Source organism: Rutidosis leptorrhynchoides, chromosome 1 (genome assembly GCF_046630445.1).
Source record: "Rutidosis leptorrhynchoides isolate AG116_Rl617_1_P2 chromosome 1, CSIRO_AGI_Rlap_v1, whole genome shotgun sequence".
NCBI classification, from domain to species: Eukaryota; Viridiplantae; Streptophyta; class Magnoliopsida; order Asterales; family Asteraceae; genus Rutidosis; species Rutidosis leptorrhynchoides.
The window spans coordinates 53,889,632-53,900,739 of NC_092333.1; the positions used below are offsets into that span (position 1 = coordinate 53,889,632).

Sequence of the window (11,108 nt, forward strand, 5' to 3'; positions counted from 1 at the left end):
TTTCGACCTTTTATTTTTGGACATTTTTCGACGCACTCTTTTTCTTTCTCATTTCTACGCTCTAGTTTTTAGGACATAGAATTTTCTATATCTTGTTCAAAATTTCGACGAAAAATTATTTTAAGCGGTTAAATTTATAGACATACAAAATTTTCTGGTTCGTAGTAATAGTTGCATTTGTTAGTGGCGAGTTGTGGGCTTCTGATTTAAAGGGTCCTGGCTACCTGCTGCATCTATTGACTATTCGAAACGTGAGCAAAATCAGAAAAGTCTATTAATTTGATAACTTATATAATTTTATTTTTATTTTTATAACTAATAGGATATTCAGTGAATGCACCGAGCAAAACGTTCACCACCTTTCATACGTTCACCTCCTGTAACTCGATCAAGACATCTAGCCAACATTGTCGCCGTTGATTTTTCTTTAGAATCGTCATCTAGTTGACCAAGTACTCCAATTCAAATTTCTGATAATCCATTTTTGAACCTGACCTCACAATTGAGAATCCGGAGGATATTCAGGGACAATTCAAAGATCCTGAACTACTAATCATTCAACTAGAGATTGTCGAGGAAGAAACCATTAAATCAGAATCCTCTAGTGATTTAGATTCAACAAACTCAATCATGGAAAATGAGGAACCTCTAAGTATGGAAGATCGAATGAGAGCTACATGCACTGGCCAAGGTCATGCAATTACTCAACCAGACATTAATGCGCCAGATTATAAAATCAAAGGACAAATCCTACACATGGTAACTAATCAATGCCAACTTAGTGGTACGTCGAAGGAAGAACCAAACGAACATATTCGTACCTTTAATAGGATCTGTACTTTATTTAAAATTAGAGAAGTTGAGGATGAACAGATCTATCTCATGTTATTTCCCTGGACTTTAAAGGGAGAAGCCAAAGATTGGTTAGAATCATTACCTGAAGGGGCGATTGACACATGGGATGTCTTAGTTGAGAAATTTCTTAAAAGATTCTTTCCGGCATCTAAAGCCGTGAGACTTCAAGGAGAAATTGTTACGTTCACGCAAAAGCCAAATGAAACTTTATATGAAGCATGGACAAGATTTGGAAAGTTGTTGAGAGGATGTCCTCAACATGGTTTAGACACTTATCAAATAGTACAAATATTCTACCAAGGATGCGACATTACTACACGAAAAGACATCGACATAGCAGCCGGTGGTTCCATTATGAAGAAAACTGCAACTGAAGCTTACAAAATTATTGATAACACAGCCTCCCACTCACATGAGTGGCATCAAGAAAAAGACATCGTTAGATCATCTAAAGCGGCTAGAGCCGATTCTAGCCATGACTTTGATTCCATTTCTGCAAAGTTAGATGCTTTCGAGAGATGAATGGAAAAGATGACTAAGGATATTCACGCAATATGAATTAGTTGTGAGCAGTGTGGAGGACCACATTTGAAAAAAGATTGTCTCAGTATTGAACAAACAATGGAATAAAGAGAGAATGTTTCATACATGAATCAAAGGCCTGAAAATAATTATCAGAATAATTATCAACCGCCAAGACCAAACTACAATCAAAATCAGAATTATAACCGAAATGTTCCATACAATAACCAACAAGGTCCTAACAATCAACAAGTATCCAATAATACTTACAATCAGCAAAGACCTATCTTTCCAAATAAACCACCACAAATCGATGATAAAAAGCCAAATTTAGAAGACATGATGTCGAAGCTAGTTGAATCTCAAACACAGTTTTTCACATCTCAGAAACAAACTAATGAACAAAATGCTCAAGCATTTAGAAATCAACAAGCTTCAATCCAAAATCTGGAACAAGGAGTGAGCAACCTAGCAAGGTTGATAGGTGAAAGAAAACCAGGGAGTCTACCTAGCGATACAAATGATAACCCCCGGAATGAAACAGCTAAAGCCATTACCACAAGAAGTAGTATCACACTTAAACCACCGGAAATGCCTGTAAATTTTAATGACTCTATTCGTACTACACAAGCACCACAACCTGAGCAAGAGAAGGAAATAGAACCGGTAGTTGAAAAAGTTAATGAAGATAACACAGTTAAGGCTAAACCTTATGTTAAACCATACCAACCACCGCTTCCTTACCCAAGTAAAATGAGAAAAGAAAGACTTGAAGACGAACAATTCAAATTCTTGGATATGTTTAAATAAATAAATGTCAATCTTCCTTTCATTGATGTGATTTCAGGAATGCCAAGATATGCTAAATTCCTGAAAGATCTAATCACAAATAGAAAGAAAATGGAAGAACTCTCGACTGTTACTATGAATGCTAATTGTTCTGCAGTGCTATTGAATAAACTACCGGAAAAACTCTCTGATCCAGGAAGTTTCACAATTCCATGTTTTCTGGGTAGTCTTAGTTCAATAGAAGCACTGGCAGACTTATGTGCTAGTATAAATTTAATGCTGTATTCACTATACGCTAAACTAGACCTCGGAGAATTGAAACCAACACGCATAAGCATACAACTAGTTGATCGATCAGTAAAATATCCTAGAGGGATAATGGAGAACATGCTAGTTAAAGTTGGTACTTTAGTATTTCTATTAGATTTTGTTATTCTGGACATGGAAGAAGATTCTCGAGTTCCTCTCATATTAGGAAGACCATTCTTAAACACGGCTAAAGCAATAATAGACGTGTTTGGTAAGAAACTGACCCTAAGTATAGAGGACGAGAGTGTTACCTTTTCAGTGGATAGATCCATGCAACAACTGCAATCTGCAGATGATACATGTTATTATATTCAAACTATAGATTCACATGCAAAATTATTAGAAGAATTTCCAGAATTACAAGGAACAGGAGAATGTTCTTTAGGAGAAGGAACTGAACCAATTGATGAAGCTGAAATGTTAGCTACACTCATGGCTAATGAATATGAACCAACAACAGAAGAACTTCAAATGCTAAAAGAGGAAGACTGATGTTATGCGAGGTGTATACGAAATAGTTATATTTTTATTACGAAATACTATTAATTACGATACAATTTTACACAAGTTATTTATTTATTTATAGAGTAGATATACCTAAACCTTGATACAACACTTATAGGTAGTGTACCTAATCGTAGAGTAGTGTAGTTTTTAGTAAGTTCGGTTCGTTTCGCAGGGAGCTAGCCAAGTTTAACGCTATATTTTTAAAACTATATTTGTATAAATATATATATATATATATATATATATATATATATATATATATATATATATATATATATATATATATATATATATATATATATATAAGTAATATTATTATTATTATTATTATAAAAGGGGATTTTACCGTTTAATGACCGGTTTGTCGACTTTATGTCTTAAGTTACAATTAAAACCTAATGTAAAATATTAAAAATAAATATAACTTAATTTAAAGCGTAAAGTAAATAACGATAATAAAATTGTGATAATTAAAAGTACGATGAGATATAAAATAAAGGAATTATGCTTATTTAAATTTCCATAATCATGATGTTCGACGTGTTGATTTTAATTTATTACCATGGGTTAATTGTCCTTTGTTCTGGATTATTCGATATGTCCATACGGTTTTGTCCATAATAGTCCATCGGTCATAATTATAAAGTGCGAGGATCTTCGTCAAATTAACCTTATATCCGAAGTCAAATATTCCAACTAATTGGGGATTCGAACTGTAACAAGGTCTTAATACTTTGTTTAATGAATACACCAGGTTATCGACTGCGTGTAATCCAAGGTTTTACTACTTTGTTAACAATTACACCAATTACCCTTGAATGTAATCCACCCCTGTTTTAATGAGTCCATTAACTATTAATCCATCCCCGTGTCCGGTCAAATGAACAATAATTCGTATTTATAAATATCCCTCCCACCGTACCCGATTAAGCGTATGTGGTTATATATAGATACATCAAATTGTAACCTTTATATTAAATTAACGAGGTATCGTTTAGTTAATATAAAGCCCATTAATAGCCCATAGTCTAATTTCCACAAGTGTCGATCTTTTGTCCAAACCCCAATTATGGTACAAAGCCCAATAACCCTATCTTTAATATTTAGCCCAACATCATGATTACTTCGATTTAAATAAGCATAATAATAACTTAGCTACGAGACATTAATTTAAAAAGGTTGAACATAACTTAAAATGAGTATTAATCGCGTAGTGTTACACGGACAGAATTTTGACTTACAAACTTACAACATTCGCTACCATAACCTTATTATTATTAACTTAATATTAAAATTATAATTATAAAATATAAATATAAATATATTGAGAGAGTATGATGATAGATGGATATGGTGTATATAAACTCGTCGGAAATTTGCATTTTATAGAACCTGACCAGCTACAGTACTCCATGCGATCGCTTGGAGTTTCTTCTTCATGGCCATGCGATCACATGACCGCCTTGGACAGCTCACATATCTTGTTTTCTTGTTTGCCGACGGTTTATAAATAATATAATATAATATATATAATTTTATATAATTATATATATATTATATTATATTCATGTGCGTAGTTGACTTGTAATTTTTGGTCCGTTGCGTCGCACGTTGATAGTTAGTTCATGTCCCGGTTCCGGATTTTCGAACGTCCTTGCGTGCTATTTAATATCTTGTACTTTGCGTTTCGCGGCTCGTACTCTTGTAACTTTTAGACGTTTCTCATCAATAAATTGAACCTCTTGGATTGTACTTTGTACTTTTTAGCATTTTGGTCATTTGCGTCTTCAATTCGTCGAATCTATCTTTTTTCTTCACCTTTTATTATTTAAACGAATATCACTTGTAAATAGAACAATTGCAACTAAAAGCTTGTCTTTCTTGAGGGATAATGCTATGAAATATGTGTTTGTTTTTAGCATTATCAAATATTCCCACACTTGAGCGTTGCTTGTCCTCAGACAATATAGAACTTTGAATAAAAACATACTTGAATCACTTCTTTATTCTTCACACTTTGTACATCAGTGATGTCTATACGGCGGTATGAACAATGATAGTAACGTTGTGGTTTACAGTCCCACATGATTATGAAAATTTAGATACTTTAAGGAAATTGAATCTTTATGAAAACTTTTGATCTTTTGAAAATTCAATCTAGCTTTTACCCTAGATAAGTTTTTCGGAATAACCCTTCATCGGTGTTTTCAAAATGTTTTTTTGTGGGTTTTGTGGGTTTCAGATTTGAGAATTTTAGCTCAAAACTTGTGGTTTTGTGTCACCTACTTGCTAACCTTGTATTGGGAAAGCAACACGTCCAGTATACTTGCTCCGTATATTACCTTTTGGTAAACTACCGTCCGGTTGTAAAGGAAAGCGTTAAACAAGCAACTGTTAAGGCAATGTCCCGTGACATGCAGATAATTATGGTCTATATCGTGTCGGATGCAATTACTATCCTTTGTAGGAGCAATAGTAAAGATCACCCTATAGTTTTTTGGTCTGGCACAAGGTCCTGTCTTCGACCATGCTATGCAACCACCGTTCTTACGGTTGACACCCGATTTAGTTCAGGTGACCTAATGAATTCCGGTGAATTCTTAGGATTTTACGTTCAATGGTAATGAACGCATTGAAAATGGGTTTTCAGAAAACAAATCGGTTTGTAATTTTGATCAAAATATTTTCTCGTTCAAGCTCGAGTTTAGATATCATCGAATTCCATGAGTTTGTAATTCTCAATCTTTAAGGTCAATCCCAAGGATTAAGTAATATCAGGCTTAAAAGCTAATTTTTGATCTTTAAGGAGATTATCCTTTCTGGGGATCTGATTCATTAGTCTTATAAGCTAATTTGCACGGTGCCCCCATTGTACGAGACAGATCCTCTCATGGTTAGGATAAGTCTGACCACTTGGCGACCCTGTTTGATGCTGAGATCCGTGGATTTCCAGCTGATTTTCGAGAAAACTTTTCAAGGTTTTTCGTAGACTCTACAACTGGTATGGACGACAACTTCCTGACCTAAATCAAGAAGCGCGTGTATTTTTCTCGGATGACTTTATTTCCTTTTAAATTCCATTACAATAAACTGGGTAAAACTGATTAAAATCGTTCAAAACAAAAGTATCTTTAATTATTTGTACAAAGATATGTGATATGTGATTTAAATAACTTGGTAAAAATTTCTCACACTTGGCCTTTCTTTGCCTTTTTATTCTCCTCTATTCCATTTTAAATGAATTCAAGCATTTTGGGTTGTTTCTCAATTTTTATCCTTTCTGAGGTAACAATAATTTCGGTGTTAACACCTAGTTTCATCGTTCATAAATATGTATAAACATGATTTTGAATTCATTTATTTGAAAATTTTTAAAAATTTTACTAGAATTGGGTAGTCAGTATATAAGACTAGGGCTGTTCTTTATTATTAGAGAGCACTAGATTTTAATACAACTACTGCGTTACTAGTATTTTTAATGGTAACCAAGTTTTTAAATTAAAATTTTAAAAATCCGAAAGAATTTAACCCCTTCCCACACTTCAGATCTTGCAATGCCCTCATTTGCAAGAAATCAGTAGCAATTTAAATTATTGAGGGTGATTAGCGTAGAAAAATGATTAAATTTTACCAAAGTTTCCAAACATATTATTGTTTGTGTTGAATGATAAATGGTGCACATCATTTGTTCATTCCGTCTGTTGTTACATCACACTTGTTTTTTCGTCTAAATTAATAGCTTTTGCTGAACTTAATGCCAGTCTTTGAAAATGCGATGTTTTACCCTGTTGTGTACATGAGATAAAATACACACAATATAAATATAAACATGCATGGTAATTTGAAATGGGACTTAATATCCCACTTTCAAATTACAAAAATGAAATATTAGTACAAAATAATAAAAATATTAAACATTACATTAAGGTATCAAAATGTTAAGTGTTTAACATAAATAGATAAAAATAATAAAAGATAAGAAATTACCAATGGGACACTATTGATTTGGATAGGGGTTTCAGTTCATATCATCGTTCGGGTTCCATGGTTAGTAGTAGGTGTTCTGGTAGGCTTGGTTGCGGTCGTACAGGTCATAGGGTGGTCGCATGTCGGGCTGATGTGGTGGATAGTAAGCAGGTCGATGTAGTTATTTGGTACCTGATATGATAGCTGGCTCATGATTTGGTGCTGATGAACTTTCCAGCTATCGTGTTGGCGTCACCTGGAAGTCTTATACTCATTTGCGGCTTGCCACTGCTCATACCGATGATGCCTATCTTGGTTATTCATCTCTACTTCATCTACATGCTGGAAGACATCAGTATAACTATCCCTAATGACATCCCTAATGTCATCTGCTTTCTCCATCTCCTCATCTGAACCCCTCTCTACCTGTGGATGGGTGCCATGATATGGTATTGGCATATTATGCCTCCGTTTTAGTACCTTTACACCCTGATAAACCTGCAAGCCTATGCTCTCGGCTTGTTCCTCAATCTCCACCATCGGACCCCCATGTTCTTTATCTATACCTAAGTACTCTCCAATGAGAGTAACAAAAATACCACCCCTATAATACTTCCTGCTTGCATACCCTCAACCACTTTAGATAAATAGTGACCTACGCAATAAGGAATGTTAACAAAGCTCCTCGGGTCTCGAATACACTTAAGGTAAAATAAATCGTTTAGGGTCATTTTTTATTTGTTTCTACCCCGTTGTGTAATCGAGTTCGCTAAGAATCTATGTATTATCCGGAGCTCTGCTCTATCAATATCTAAGTAGGTGTGTCTTTCACCCCGCGTAAATTCCCTAAATTTTGACATACGCCTCCATATGGCGTTAGCGTCAAAATTCCTATCTACTCTTTCACCTTCAGTAATTAAACTATTACAATCAGGTGTAATAATCTCAGCGGGGGTATAGATTAATAGAGCTCTAGCCATGTCCAACATGGATATTCTATACATTGTACCTCCTAAAAGAAATCTAATAAAACTTTTATCTCCTATCATAGTAACTTCATTATTTAACTCTATAGTGCTAAGCAATTCAACACACCATTCTCTATATATAGTTCTACCCGTAGTAAATAATCGGATCCAATCGTTAAATGTAGAGCTACCATACCTCTGGACTAGTAAATCCCTAACCGGTTCGGCAAGGTGAACTGCTTCCAAAGGCTCCCAATCAATTACCTGAGGCATTTCAATATTTTTGCGGTAAAGAATGTGCATGTTCTTTTGAAATTTTGGGTATTCTGTCCAACAACGATCGAATCTTAGGTTGGGATGTAACTGTTGGTCATCGATAAGTGGGTGCACGATCCTCGGATGAGGCTGAAACTGACGATAATAAGCGTTAAACAGTGGTTCCGGCTCATAATAAAGCATGTGTTGATCATTATGTTGTTGTTCAGGTTGTGGTTCCGGTAGTTGTTCTTGATCAGGTTCTTGTTCATGATGTCTAGACGATGATGCACTGTCTGTATCTGTATTTCTCTGCAAAACACATTAAACATAAAATTTGTGCATCCAAATATGCATTAGTGTTAGCAAAATAACAAATTAAAACAATTACAATAACATGTTTAATCCATATTAAACTTATACTCATTTTCATATTTTTATCAATTTTACAATTTTTCAAATAAGCATATATGAAAAGGTATACAAAGTTCATTAGCATTCAACTCAAATAACATGTTAAAATAACCATTACTAGCAATTAAACAAGTTTCAAATGGCATTTATATCAAAATAATCAAGTTCATGAATTTTAGACTTAAAAAGTCCACTTTGATGCTCAAAAATCATGTTTAGGATCAAAGTTTGGATCATTTAGCAACCTAAACATGTTACACTACTTAATTTAGCACTAATTCATAACAAAAATCGGCCATAACCTGTTTATATCAAAAAGCTCCAAATTGCTCAAGAACACAAACCCTAGATTTCTAAAAATTTTGAAGTTTAAGGCTTCAAATCATGACAAATAGTATCAATCTAGGTTATACATGCATACTATACTAACAATTTAACTCTAATTATATTAGAAATTAACAAAATTAATTAGGTAAAATAGTTGTAATTATCACTACAACTGAGAAATTTAAGAGTTTAGGGGTGAAATTTTTACCTTTTTGCTTCCCCATCTGAAGAAAGGCATGATTATAGCGGATTATAGCAACGAATTCCATGAATTTTAGTGAAAAAATGGTGAAATTTGAGAGTGTTCGTGTATTTGTGTGTGTGTTTTGTGTGGACAGCAGATGCTCGACTGCTTTTGTTCCTGACCAGTTTTTTAGCTCCATGCGATCGCATGGATCCCCCTTGCAAATCCCATGCGATCGCATGGGGTCCAGATATATATATATATATATATATATATATATATATATATATATATAAATATATATATATATATATGAAAACCTTTTTACTTATAAAACAAAAAAATGAAATAAATTTAAAATTTTATTTCCCTTTATATTGAGGGCGTTTCGGTACGTTGACCTAGTTCGTCCCTCGACAAAATTTTAAAAATTTGTCTTTTTAAAACGTTGTTTTAAAAGTTAAGGTTTTTGGAACTTTTTTTTTAATATTTTTGGCATACTTTAAATCAATAAGATTAAAAATAATGATAATAATATTTCTCGTCCCGCCCTCGGGTAAAGCAATTTCGGTTCAACGACCTAGTCTTCAACTTACGACGAATTTTAAAAATCATATTTTTAACTTAATGAAATAAAGTAAATTTTGTTTTTAAATTCACACCAAACTTAAATTTAAAATGCATAAAATTAAAAATTCATATAAATATCATTAATATTTTTATACATTAATTTTACAAACTTTATATTGAAAATATTAATTTTTAAAATATTTAAAAAAACTTAAATATATTGGTTTTAAAAATTTACAATAATAATTTAATATTAATTTAAAAACAAGGTAAAAATTAAAATTAAAAATCTTTTTGGTCTTTTATCCCACTTTAATCAATCAAATATTATCAAAAATATACGCCCCTCTTTTGGGTAAAGTAATTTCGGCTATATTACCCAGTTTTACTCTTAACGAATTTCTGAAATATTTTAAATTGATTGATTAAAGATATTTATACCTTATGAATAAACGGTAAATTTCGCAGTGATGTAATAAATTTTTGTATGATATCAATAATTTCGGTTTCGCATACCTAATTTTATTGAATATTAATTTAATACTTTATAGCGAATGATTCAACGTTTATTATCAAAAGGTTAAAATCAATAAATAAAAACAAATAAAAACTGTACATACTTACCTGTGAGATAGAATTCTCAGAGACCTGCTTTAGCCGACTCATAGGAGAGTCGTGTGATTTGGTTTTCCATAGCTACGTAAGCGTAACCTCGATTCTTCAATAACTTTTCTTCTAAACATATGAACGGTCCTTCTCTGCATAGAGTAACAAATTCGGTATTTGAATATGTTTGATTGTTCGAACATTTACCTTCATGTGACCATTTTCCGCATTTATGACATCTTTCAAGGTGTCGTGCTCTTCTTTTTGTTGTGGATTTTGATTTTCCTTTACCAAAATGTGTCTTATGATGATTCTTCCCGAGTTCTTTCCCCACTTCGTCCATTTTGCCTCATATGAAGGATTTTAGTTCACTCGGGAAGATGTTATTATTACATTTAGTAATCATAGCATGTAGTAGTAGACCATGGTTCAGATCAAATGAATTCTTCATCTCGTAAAACCTAAAAGAAATAAAAATTCAGAATGGAGGGAGAAGACTAGTTCTTTAGGGTCTACTAGGGAAAGACCATTCGGATTCCATTCTCGAGAACTACACGAAAACAGAAAATCTAACTCTAACAGAAATATATATTATCCTTAAAAAGACTTGATTCTCCCCACACTTAGTTAGCTGTGGTGTCGAAATTGTGATTAACTTCGTTTTCAATTGGACTATCAACAACTTGTATATCTCTAACCTTTGCTTCAAGCCAATTGTTGATTTCCTCTGCAACTTTCACAAATTCAACTAACATTGCCTTTTCTTTAGGCGACAAATTGGATACTAATCGGTTACATATCTTAAAGTTCCCCTTAATCCTAGCATCTTGAATCCG

At 33.1% G+C, this 11,108-nt stretch overlaps 1 non-coding gene across 1 annotated transcript; it reads right to left on the reverse strand.

The window, feature by feature from the left end:
* Positions 1-1,014: 1,014 nt before the first annotated feature.
* Positions 1,015-1,121, reverse strand: LOC139886944 (small nucleolar RNA R71). Its single transcript, XR_011772801.1, has one exon. It is a non-coding gene; the product is annotated as a small nucleolar RNA R71 (small nucleolar RNA).
* Between the last annotated feature and the right edge of the window lie 9,987 nt (positions 1,122-11,108).